We start from the raw sequence: 13864 nt of genomic DNA on the forward strand, positions 1-13864 counted from the left end.
ATGCCATTTTTGTGTGCATAAAAAGAAAATCTCCCCAAAAACATCATGGGAGATATGGGTCATGACTGCATGAATAATAAAAGAAGGGTAGGAAATGATATCAACAAACACTAATTCCTGAAATAAATCATGATCACTAGTTCACTCAGTCCTGTGAAACATGACCATAACATCCATGGGAAAAACATATATCTTGGAGAGTTTAGTAACTTACAGCGACCTACAATTATTACCATATTTATATAATCATATTATATATATATATATATATATATATATATATATATATATATATATATATATATATATATATATATATATATATATATGATAATAATAGAAAATATCATTACATTAGCTTAATTCTTATTTGTCATATCACATTGCAACAACAAACACGACATAGTTGCACTATGGGAAATGTAGGCTCAGTATTTTCAGTCGCTTGACTTGATGGTATTGATAATAATAAATGATTTTTGGGTGCTAACGCTATGCTCTATCTTTCTCAGTGAGTTCCTGTGCTGCATAAGGAAACATCTGCAGGGTTGTTACATGTGTGCCACTAGCGTGCCTGCAGGCCCGAGTAGTGTTGCATCTCACACGACTGTGCTGTCTCATATATTACCAGGCGTCAATCGGAGATTCTGCTGCTGCACATGCAATATTCATGAAGCGTAATATATTGCCTGTGCCATTCACAGGCTGTGATATCTAAACAAAAGGGAGATGTTCATGTGTTTTCTTTCTTTCTCTCTTTGGGCTCTGCATGGTGGTTTAGGGAGCACGTTTGATTACGTTAAACTGATCTGAGTTCACCGTGTCTTCCAACACGTCTTCATGTGTTTGCTCCCTTTCTCGTCTTCACAGAACTGTGCACACGGGGAGTTCAAAGCACCGTCTGTTTACCCCGAGCACTGTACATCCTGCGATGCATTTGTCTCCTGATTTGTATTCCATATGTATTTCCAGAAAAAAAAGGACCTCGGTTATGTGCCGAGTCAGAAGGTGTCCCACGGGACCGTCTATAGAAATAATCAAACAATCAACCTGCTCCACGTTGCTGTGCTGACGTGAGGAGGTGAGCCCCAGAGCTGTGCTCATCAGACATGACTCAAACGTTCTGCTGCTTCATGTTGAGAGAGGATGAGTGCAGGGGAAGTTATTGCGTCTGCAGGTGGGTGTGTTGGACACTAGAGGGCAGCAGAGCCATTGCGTCGCCGCTTGTTTCTACATGAGGTGAATTTAAATCCCCCCCCCCAGCATATAAAAAAGATGTCTGGCTTTTTGTTGCTTGACTTGGATGTCGGGCTGTCACTCTGCAGGATAATATATGCGCATACATTAAAGGCCTGTATTTCTATTTTTCTTCTGCTGAAGGTTGAAGAGTTTTTCTGAAGCGTGGGCGCGCCGGCGAGCCTTTGTGACGTCACCAACTTCACCCAACTTGAACACTTGAAACCTCCACCGCACATCCACTGAGACGGGGCTGTTCACTTCAAAACATCTCACATTTAGCGTTTGAATATTTGAAATGTAGTACATTAGCATATTCAGAGATTCTGGAGCTTTTCAAATAGGCAGAAGGATTAGATGTGCGTTTAAGAATTTATAAGTAGTCTGCCAAAAATCAAGTGATATCAGAAGCATGAGATTCAAAGCTGACTTATATCTGGAGTGGTAGTTTTACGCTTTGAAGCCCTTAATTATGTTCTAGTAATGAAATATTGTGCGATGTCCCGCTACAGATAGATCCTCGGTTGATGTGTTTTCGGGCCTCAGTTGAGTTTGTGTGTGCCTTTCAGTTGTCGTTGCTACTAGTCGACTATGCCTGGGACCTATCTGCAGATTCATCATATTTTACAGAGTTTATGTGGTTTTCATGTGAACTAGTTTGTCGGAATGCATCATTCCACTTCAGTGAAGTGAGCGTGAATGAAGCAAAAGTGAAACCCTCTGAAATCAAGCGACTCACTGTGACGTTCTGTGAACCTCACACAAACTTTGAAGTGAGGAAATCATTCCAAAAAAAACAAAAAAACAACCTCTCCTGCCCAGCAGTGATATCCTGACCCAAAACAAATGAAGGCAACTGTTTAAGTCAGTTTGAAGTTATTTATTTGACCAGAATAACACCACAGCTGTCCGTATGATCTATCTTCCTGGCATCCAGCGTGGCAGCAGCACAAACAGCCTCCCACACCCTCTCTATCTGCCTTGGCTCTGATATCCGAATCTGTTTCCACACCACTTTTCAACCCTCCTTTCACTGCTATCAGCTGCCGGTGTCGACAGTCTTCCTGGCGCTTGATGTTCCTCCACTGAGCTGGCTTTGTTGTCTCTATCTTGCTGAGCTCCTGGCTACACCTGCGGCCGTTTGCCCTGCTTCTTCTCCTGGGCCGCGGGGAAGCAGTGGAGGCAGACACCTGAGAAAACCTGCTCACTGTTGGAGACAGGTGGAGCTAAAGCGTCCTGGAGGGGATGGGATGGGGATAAACAGATTTTCACACACCATTCTACTGATTAATGCAAATTGCTGTCCCATCTGGTAAAATGTTGAATGACATTTACATTGTAATACACATTTAAAGGTTTAGTGTGCCTCTGGAGACGGTGTTTGGTTGGTCTGTTCTGGGATATTCGAGAAAAATGGCAGTATACATACAATATGGCTCGGTATGGAGAGGTATAAAGGGATCATTTAAAGGTCACAAAAACACATTGGCCCTGAATTTTCCACACTGTTCCTCTAACTAGCGTGGAGTTTCTAGCTCTCGTAACACGACTCAGCTCGGCCTCCTTTGACCACTTGGTGGCACAGTTGTTCCACAGCTCTAAACAAAACCCTTCATCCTCAGTTTAAATCAAACCTTAGACAAAAAAAACAGACAATCACTGGAGTCACACATCCAGGCTACGGCTCTTGATTTCTCAGAAACACCCGAAAGACGAAACGGATTAGCAGACATTTGGAAAAGTTGATTTGACTAAAGCTCACTTATAATTGGTAAAATTAAGCCCAATTTTACAGGCCTGGATCCACAACAGTACTGTGTGTGTGTGTGTGTGTGTGTGTGTGTGTGTGTGTGTGTGTGTGTGTGTGTGTGTGTGTCGAAATCTCACCTCCAGTATCGTCTGTGAATAATGTCATGTATAGAATTTGGCAGGTGGTGGTGGGGATCAGGATATATGTCTGAAATTCATAACGCAGAGCCTGGGAGAACTTTCATAGGAAACAATGAATTAATTGCAGTAAATCTCCTGGTGGTGAATGTGAAGCAGAGCATTTGGAGTTTGGGGAACGTTCTTCAATTTCCAACTTCAACTTTGGTATAAAAAAAAAAATACAAAGAGCAATAGACACCAATGGGTCCTGAATGGAATGCCGCGTTGAAAAGATGATGATTTTCGGCACATCCAGCTCTGTTGCATTCCTACTTCTCTCTTGATTCTTCCCGCTGAACTTTAACTCAAAGCAGTAGCAGCTGTGGAATCAGGCTGGAGTCAAAGAACAGCAGTCGATTCCTGAAAGAGGAGCGAAACGAGGGGAGGCAATGGAGAGGAAAAAGGGGGTTGGATGTAGAATTGTACTTTTAGCTTCACACAGACAGACTGACTGGCAGCAGCAGCAGCAGCAGCAGCAGCAGCAGCAGCCGGCTGTGGAGTCTCTTGCTGAGTGGGGCTGAAGTCAGTGGAGCGAAGGATGATGTGGAGGGAAGGAGGGAAGGAGTGAGCACAGAGGGAGTGAAGAAGTGGGGAATACATAACAAATCTGAAATGGCATAACTGGACAAGCACAAATAACACACCGATCTCTCCCTCCTTTTTATCCCATGTTTATGACTATATTTTACTCCTCGAGCTGTTGATTTTCATTTCTTGAAAGTTGCTTCACCTATTTCCTTTCCTTTCCCCTACCTTTCCTTTCCTTCTATCCCTACCGTAAACATTTTTTTTTTCTTTTGCACATCTCCATCAAATAGAAGTTAGCATGTGGCCACACAGGCAGTCATGCATTTGTTACCATCCTCGAGCTTGGTGACAAGCTCCTCCCCCCCAACTCACCTCCAAGTCTCTCCTCTCCTCCCCTCCTCCTCTTTCCATCCCTCCCGCGAGCCCCCATTGGTCCACCTCTCCTCTCTGTCTAATAATAGCCATAATGTGTTATGAGTATGCGGTCTGTCTGGCTTGCAGCAGCTCTGCACTCCCCTCTCCATCCCTCCCTCCTTTCTTTTTCTCTCTCTCCCCCCTCCTTTCTTTACTCCCACAGCTGCTATGCTGTCTTTCTCGCCTCCCCTCCATCTCCCGCATCTCACATTTCACCCCTCCCTTATAGTTTTGGTGTCATCGCACCCCTTTTTCCCTTTAGCCCCCCCACCCCCCTCCCTCTTTCCTTCCCTCGCTTCCTGCATCTTCCGTTCGTAGCGTGAACGTGGTGTGAACATATGCTTTCTTCCTCACCCCTTCCCACTCTTTGGCGTCTTTTACCTCTTTCACTCTTTCATTCAGATTCTTGTCCTCTTCTCCTGCTTATGTGGGCTGTCTCTTTTAGCCGTGAGAGTATGTGGTCCTCAACTCCTCACCAAACCTCTAGCCCTCTGTTGCCCAGTCTCCATTGCACACACACCACCCCTCCATCCCTCCATCCCTCCATCCCTCCACCCCTCTATCCCTCGACCCCCTTATCTTTCTTTTGTGGTTTTCTGCAGGAGTGTGTACTATGCAGACTGTCCATCTCTCCTCCCTCGTTCTCGCCGTCTCTCTTTCTCGCTCTCGCAGCTTTGCGAGCCTATCTAATTATATTTCTGCATGTGTTGTATTTGTGTCCCTTGTGTGTATCTGCTGATGTGTGCGATCTTTTTTAGAAGCGTGTGTGTGTGTGTGTGTGTGCACGTTCACCTTGCCTTAACTTGCCTGTCTGGTTTTTATGTTTCCGAAATGTTAATGGCATTGCACCACTCAACACTGAGGAGTGCACACACACACACACACGCGCACACACACACACACACACACACACACACACACACACACACACACACACACACACACAGACAAAGGTGTTAGACCAAAAGCTATAGGGAAGGAAATGTCTTCTTTTACTTCCTTTTACCTGTAATCAGCTACACACGCACACACACACACACACACACACACACACACACACACACACACACACACACACACACAAACAGATGAAAGCAAAGACATTTCCTGGTTAAATTCTCCGTGTTGCTGTGTGAACCTCATTACTGCACCCAGACAGAATATGAAAGAACAGAGCAGAGCCACAAGGGGAAGGGAGGCGGGACGTCTTCCTTTTCCCACAATTGGACAGGCAAGCAGACGCACAAATGGGCTCTCAGACAGACACAGACGTGCTGTGACAAACATGAATGCCTGGAACCCCCCCCAAAAAAACAGCAAGACAGAGAAAGGAAGCCGCTGCCTGTGAACCAGTCTCAGATCTTTCAGACTATATCTTTTGTTCACATTGTTTTTGAAGGCTACTTAAACTGTGAGCAGGGTGTGCGAGGTTGGTGCCTGCCACTCATCAATGAAGGATGAAATTCATATTGACTAAATGTATTTCTTTCTTAAAAAAATATGTCATCATCTCCTGACATGTTGGAGATGCAGACCGAACACCAAATACGGGATTATGTATTCAAATGAACCCGACTGAGCTCCAAATAACCCTGGCAACGAGTTAAATTAGGAGTTGACAAATTTGCCCAATAAACCATAAAGGCTGTTAAAATTGTTTGACAGACAAAGTCATCTTTCATTACTACCCAACACGACCTTGTCTTACAATTTATGGTGATTATAGAAAAGCTCAATTGAGCTGACCTTGTAATGTTTAATCTCAAATTTGTTCAATTCCATGGATAAATACACTTTTAGTTCAGGATCTATTATCCCATTCCCAATTATGAAACTGCATAATGGAAATGAACTGTGGCTTGCAGCACACTTTGTAGTCCGGAGTAATTTCAGATACCTTCCCGTCTGCAACGTCTACCGAACGCACTCTTTGAAATGGGCTTTATGTAAATCCTCACACTGTCTAAACACATTCCCGTGGCTGTGTTTGTGTCGCTTTTGCTGTCCCGAATGTGAAGGCGTTTTTTTTTTCTTCTCTCGGTTGAGGACCCATCGCTTCACCCCAGGAGGTAAGAACAGCTTATGCTAACATGCAAATCATAACTGGATGTTTGCGCTCGGTTTTGAAGGTGACGGCGGTTTTATTGGTGTCTTCCTCTTGCAAATGTGCACACCTTGTGCCGCCAAATGTATTTTTTTATAGCTATGGGTTCTTGCAGTGGATATAGGCTACGCTTATACTGTTATTAATATAGGGCCTTTAAAAACAAAGGTTACAAAGTGCTACGACAGATAAAGCAGCAACAGCAAGGCAATACAACAAGAGGAAGCTCAACAGTGAGGCCCAGACACACTAATGTAAGAGTTAAACCTGGATAAGTTCAATAGATGGAACGATAAAACCAGTCGATACGATGCCAATTCTAAACTCTAACGCGGACAGGGAGCCAGCGAAGAGAAGACAGGATTGGGGTGACGGGATGTCGTCTGTTGAAACCAGCGAGCAGCCGAGCTGCTGCGCTCTGAGTTGGAGGCGAGAGAGCGAGTTACAGCAGTCGAGTCTTGAAAAGATAAATGCATGAATGAGCTTTTCCAGGTCAGGCTGAGGAATGAGTTCAGAGATTTTGGAGGAAACAGGACAGAACAGCCTCTGTGATTTGTGGATTGAAGCTTAAATCTGAATCAAATAACGTTTCTGACAGTGGTTAACAGACAAGGCCAAGGGCACTTTGAATGGGACTAATCGAGTTTGGGGAACTAAATAATCAGATTTATATATACCTACATACACATATATTATAGATACAAGTGGAAGAACATGTTGTGCCATCCAACAGTTGATATTAACAGTCTAAAATAGCAGCTCCGCTTTTTGGGTCATCGGGTCTCAAGGGAAGGTCCACCTGTCAGACGGGCTCTTGCGGCGCTGAAGCTATTGTGACGTCATGCTCCGGGGATCAACGCAGAGTTCAAATACGTTCGGCCTGTGTGTTGTTGTGTGTTGGACTCTGTGCCCCGACACAGTCAGCTCTCGTCGTTGCTCTGTTATTATTTGCGTGGTTTGTTTAGGCTTATGATTGTCCCAGAATATTGGCTGTAGGGGTGACAACATGTCGAGCACAGCCCATTTCCCTGCAATATTGGCTTAATGGCTTTTTTCCCCCCCCCCTCATCCAGTAGTACCATTCACATTTCTCCACCTAACCTCATATTAAACAAAACATTGCAGAATATGGGGATTATGTGTCTGCTTCATGCGGACCCAATCCTTGACGTTTCGCCTCACTTATTGTCCAAGATCATATCTCTGAGTTGATGGACGTCTGTTTTGCACTGTGGGCGTTAGAAAGACATCTTCTGCTGCAAGATTTGAATTCATCACTCTGAGTGTGTATCATGTGCTGCAAAGCTGAATGCCTCTCATCTTTGCCTGTTACTATATCAAGTGGATTATTTTCGCTCATCCGAGCAATGCTGCGCTAACCTTGGTGTGTCCTTGAGAGGGGTGATGAGTCTAGAGTGCGCATGAGTGCCTAAATTAGTTATAAATTCGGAGTGTTTTCTGCTTGACCTACTTTGACCCGGTTAAGGCAGCTAACTTGTGCGCACTGCTACATGCATTTATGATGCTGGCCCACTGTAGTAATGTACTCTTTAATGATGTTGCTGCTGCACTGCTCACGTGCAAACTTTGCAGGGCTTATGTCATAAACTCCACCCGACACCTGTATCCTCTGAGCATCTGTCTGCAGGATCTAGTAGTGGGCAGGGAGGGGTAGGCGGTGAGGGGGTAGTATCATCCAATCTTTACTGAGCTGAACTTGACTTCCTGCAGGTAATGTTGAGTGGAGACGACAGGGAGAACTCATCCCACACACCTTTCTGTCATTGAGCATGAATGAATAAGATGTAAGTTGTTTGTTATTGTACCGTTAGCGGTGCACTTAGCAGCTATGATCGGCATGTTTACTTGATCCTTGTGACCGTTTTGCTGTTAATTGGTTGTCATTCATTCGTTGATTAGCATAGAATGCTCTGCGTGGTAATATGTTCAAGTATAATCATGCGTTTCCTTTGTATGGCGCTTTTCATAGCGCTCAAAGACACTTCACAAAAGGTGTTTTTATTCATCATGAAAGCTATACAATAAAAGCAAATGAATACGTGAAAACAACAAGACCATAGAGCACACCATCACACATTCGAAGCAATTCTGAAGTGGTGAGTCTTGATTTGAGATTTGAATATGAAAAGGTCAGCACGGTCTCCAGAGGGCGGGGCAGCTACAGGGAAGGCTCTGTCACTGCACTGTGCTGCCGGCTAGCGAATGAAACAGAGTTCAATTCATTGGCATCTTCTGCTCGCCAAAGCAAATTGCGTCTGTTAGGAAATAATAACGCATATAGCTTATGAAAATCTGGAGCGATAAAAGCGGTAGTGGCCTTTTTTTTTGTAGTTTAGCCAGCACTGAGCCTGTTCGGGTGAAACGCTTTCAGACCTACAGCGTGGCAGAGGAGACACTGAAAGGTGAAACACTCTTTACTTCGCTGGTAATCCGGGTTACACTTCAACAGAATGGCAGAATCGGCAGAAGAAGGCAAGAGGCAAGAAACGGCCGGAGGCAGGTAATAAAGAGGCGACGGGTCAACAGAACGAAGCCATGGTGAACAATAAATGCACTTTGGTATGTTTGAGATGCATCATGAGACGTCATGTTTTCCACAAGTCAAAGCCGCTCAGCACTGAAGACGTGGCTGCTAAAAAAAGGAGAAGGCCCTATCTTGTTTGGGTGCATTTGCATATAAATTAATACTCCTGAAAGCTTTCAGATGAAAAGATATCTGAAGAGATTTCAGAGATTTCTTTGACATTGTGTTATGGAAGTCAGCCGGTTTGAATCGTTCCGTCTAACCATCTAAAGAGACAGAAAGCTTCGGCAAGCTGGAGGCTGGCCTCCCCTTTTCTCCAGGATGAGGTGCTGCAAAGTATTGATTTTATTCAGAGTTAATTCCTAATTGGATATTGGGCAGATTAAACACTCCTTGGTCTTTGCAGCGTCTGCAGCGCTGGTAAATATCTAATTATGTATGGGTTCATTCCCTTTCTTATGGAAATTTCCAGGAATTGGCTGACAGAACCAAGCACATAAAACTCTGGTATGGCCATCATTTTTTCAAGGAGCTGTTTTCTCTGAGAGGAACACGTTAAGTCCGTTCCACCTTTCAAACAGACTTTTACATTTTTTTGTCAAAAGAGTTTTCTTCCCATATGGTCTTTCTAACGAGGGAAATGTGATGCCAAGGTGACGCCACGGCATGTGGGAACTCAGTATAAAAACAACCTGATTGGGCTCAGATCAGAAAGATGGGATGGAGAGATTCAAACAAATGGTAGGAAGTCTTTTTAAGGTGACTCAGGTTTCTGGAGTTTGATGTGCTTTCTTGGCAAGAGATTGTTTACAAAATAGTTTCGGATAAGGCAGGGGTTGAGATGCTCCCCAGCTGCATGTATTACACTGCTTTACATTGCAATCTTTCTGCAAAAAGGTCACAGATTTCTTTGGTTCAAATCCGAGGTTTTCAGCCATGTAATGTCGTGATGTCAGCACCTAATCTATTGCAATTTCTATGCATCCGTTCAGGAAATATATAGAGCGAGTCAGCACTGACTACACATGCGTCTGTCCTTCCACAGCTCATAGCTTACATTAGCATCAGGCGTTACCCGAGCGGCTTTCTTCACTCCCTCCTGGGGTACCTGCAGATGATGCTGCTCTTGGACCCTTGTGGTAACTGAGTAAATTCAGGAAATCAATAAGCGACTAATCATTTGTTGGGGCTCTGGAGCGGCATTTATGCTTACAGTTTTTTTGTAATTACCATGTGCACTCTTGCTGCTGTTGGTGTGATGGGTTTGACTCTTTGCAATCCACACTGACTGCATCAGTATTCATGCATAGCAAAAACAAGTCCCATCAAGTAGAGAAGGACGCACTGGCTGAAGCAAGTAGACGAACAGACACTAGCGCCATATTCTTGATTATTTTTCTGATGCAATGCAATGTGAACAAAGCAAGGATGATCTTTCAATTCTGGGACGTTACTGTAATTAAAAAGAAGAGATCTTTATTATTCAGTGCAATTTGGTGTATGTTTTTTATTTCTTGGATCCATTGGAAATCTGTGCTACTGCTGCTGCTGATTTTTTTGTTTTTTCTAAAGATTTACTTGATTGAGACACATTATGTATATTCTCTGTTTATTTAATGCAGCTGTCAAATCATATTAAAGCAACCAAAGTAAACACTAACAAAGTTTCTAGTAAAATTCGATAAACTATGCAAATCCCCAACTTTGTATTCACAGAAAATGAAGAAAATGAAATGAAATTGTCACATTAGACATGGCATAATTGCTAAACAGCATATTCTTCATCAAGGTGTTGCTTTCAGTCTGGTTGCTGTTACAGTCCAACAGCTTTGTCTGCTCTATTAATTCATTTGATTATATATTGAGGTGGCTGATGGTTATGTTAGCTAATAAATATGAAGTCATTAGGAGAGCCTGAGAGAGTATTTGATCCAGTATGATTCAAATATTTGAATTTCTTGGAAGGTTTTGCAACCGCTCTGTAGCGGCGGTTCAATATCACTCTCCGTCTGCTTGATGCTCAGAGAAAACCAGAACCGACACCAAGCAGCATCACTGCCTCCTTGGAGTCCGGCGTCTGCGTATTATTTCATATGACGCTACTTTTCAGATGAATGATTAGAAATTCTGTCTTCCCAGCTCGACGCAATTGCATCACTCCCGGCTACGCTGAGCAGACGTCAGGAGAAAACAACGTTGACAGCGTGTCGGGTCCGTAGTAATGGAAGCGGTCATTTCCATAATGCGGTTGCAATGTGCAAACGCTTCATATTTCCAATTGCTAATGTGGCCAATCAGGTGCACTTCTGATTCATATTCACATGGCTCCATCTGAAATTGATTCATTTGTAAGATCATAAAAAGGCCAATGTGTTTTTCCCTTCATTTTGGAGAAGCTCTCCATGGAATAAGACTCTCACGTCGCTCCTGCGATTGGATCCAGTATCACTCTGTCGCTTAAACGTTGAATAGCTCCATGCATCCTCTCCCCTTCCTCAATATTTGAATCATTGAACACACACACACACACACACCATTTACACAACTGACACACGACCCGCCCCCTCAAGGTGCTTGTTGTGTGCCTTTGTAAAGGAGCGCTTGCTGCAGCAGCGTGTCTTCAAGCGCAGCCCCGCGGGAAGGAAAGACGAATGGAAAGTGATTAAAAAAAACCAGCAGCAGGAGAGACAAGGAGATAGATAACAGAACAGGGGACAGGATGACAAACGGAAAGCCGAGAGTGTGTGCGCAAGAGTGACCATGTGTCAGCGTTGCCACTCAGAGGATTACACCACAGCCGGAGGGGGGAAACGGATACGATGTGTGTGTAACCCTTGTAACCCGACTTCCTGTGGACATTATGTGTGTATATTGGAGCTAAAGCTAGTCAAGCGCCGGATAGGGACCCATGTGTCGGTGTGAATGACTCACATCCCCTGGCCTGATAGCAGGACACTCCACTGCTTGTCCTCTTTCCCTGCGCCTCCCCTCCATCTTACGTCCCGTCTTATTTACTGCCGTCAAGTCCACCGCAGCTCCGCCTCTTTGTCTCCCCATTTTCTTTCCTTTACCACGCCGGCCCTCCCACGCGCGCACTCTGTATTTGCAATTGAAAACACTGTGCGTGTGCCCTTTAGAGATCTGCACATACTGTATGCAAGACAGCGTGTTCATGCAGTGTCTTTATACCAAAGTCTGAAGTTCAAGGTAAATGTAGCATACCAAGTTTGTGCCGGTTGGGATGTTTTTTTGTGTTTACATTAGTTATTTAAGGCAGTTTCAACATCGTTGATGCACAATGTCAGAGACAAACTTGTAGATTTATGCTATTCATATTTCAGAAAGCTTAATTAACCTGTCTGACAATGGTGCCTGTATTAAAAAATATTTTAGGGATACGGTGGCGAGGAAGATAGAGAGTCGTCACGGCAATACTGTGAAGACACAATTTCACTGTTTGACATGTCTTCCTCCTCTCTGTCTGAGTGTTAGCAGATGTTTTTTAGCTTCATAATTGCATCATCCACGGGAACCCAAATGTCAACTTACATCCAACCCAAGCCTCTCCTGCTAACATTTGTTTTATCACTGCTGCAGTCATTATTTTACTTTTCGTCTACCCTCACTGCTCCCTTCTTCCCCAAGATGAAAAATAGTATATACAGGTAAGATTTCATCACTCCCAACACAATATAGAGCTAGAGATACTTGAGTGTGAGTGTGTGTGTGTGTGTGTGTGTGTGTGTGTGTGTGTGTGTGTGTGTGTGTGTGTGTGTGTGTGTGTGTGTGTGTGTGTGTGTTTAGGCATGCCTCTCTAAATTGTAGCATGCAGCATTTATATAATTAATAGTTATGGCTTTAGATGAATGAAACAAGTCACTATAATTGATTGTATATATGTGTGTGTGTGTGTGTATATATATATATATATATATAGTGTATATATGTTAGCTTTATATATGATTGCAGCGTTTTTGTAGGTGGTTCATGTATGTTCAGTTTGGGGCGTGTGTGTGTCTGTGTGTGCGTGTGTGTGTGTGTGTGTGTGTGTGTGTGTGTGTGTGTGTGTGTGTGTGTGTCTGTGTGTGTGTGTGTGTGTGAGAGAGCTCTGTGAGCACTAACCAAGTGGAAATGACAGTAATTAACTAAACGAGCTACATCTGCACCTGAGGGAGAGATGAGGATGTACAAAACCTGAAGCTGCTTCTGTAAGAGAAAGAAAGGAAAGACAAAAAGGATACGAGAGGGATTGTTTTCAAGGAGGACTATGAGAAAGGTAAAGGTGAAGAGACAGAAGTGAGACAAAAGACATTACATATAGGCTGCTTTCCTTCCATTTACCAAGTTTCCTCCTTGTCTCCTTTCCTCTGTCCTTGCCCTCTTCAACAACAAGTGAGGTGAGGAGAGGGAGGACTGGTGTCCCTCTAACACTATAACACAGAAAGTGTTATAATAAGTCAGACAACCCCAGGTAAACAGAGCAGGAGCCCTCAGCTGAAGGCCTCACTGAGGCAGGAAGTCGTTACCCCATCACAGCCTTTTGGGGCCTAGAAAGCAACTTGTCACATGGGAATAATTCCTCCTCCAGTGCTGTAATGTTTTACCACCTGACATGGTCACCTGACAAGTCAGTACTGGAATACAACATACATTTCCTTTCAATGTTAAATCCAGCAGACGCTCCTCTGTTACAAACTGTTTCTTTCCTTTTGATGATCACTGCTGATCCAGATGAGAATAAACTCCTTTTATAATACACACATATGATCCTTAAAAGCTGCAGATTTTTTGTTTTATCTTACACAGGCCATTAATAACTAACATGCTGCTACAGAAGTTAGCGTCTGCATATGTCCCAACATAATCAAATGCACAGAGAAGAGGACGTGCCCAAACAGCATGCTTCTGCACTTAGAGGCTGAACGTCTGCTTGTTTTTTTCTACTCTTGCTGCTGATACATTTGAGATTAAGCTTACTTTGTGAAACTGAAGTGCAGCACAAGAGGAAAAAAAAACTAACAAGAGCCTTTAATGAATAATTGACCTTGCAGCAATATTCAGTCATGATGGTGCAACGTGGTGTAACAACGAAGGTGAGGAAATGACTT

This window comes from Clinocottus analis, unplaced genomic scaffold (genome assembly GCF_023055335.1).
Source record: "Clinocottus analis isolate CAN_PGR_092001 unplaced genomic scaffold, fCliAna1.0.p SCAF_21, whole genome shotgun sequence".
NCBI classification, from domain to species: domain Eukaryota; kingdom Metazoa; phylum Chordata; class Actinopteri; order Perciformes; family Cottidae; genus Clinocottus; species Clinocottus analis.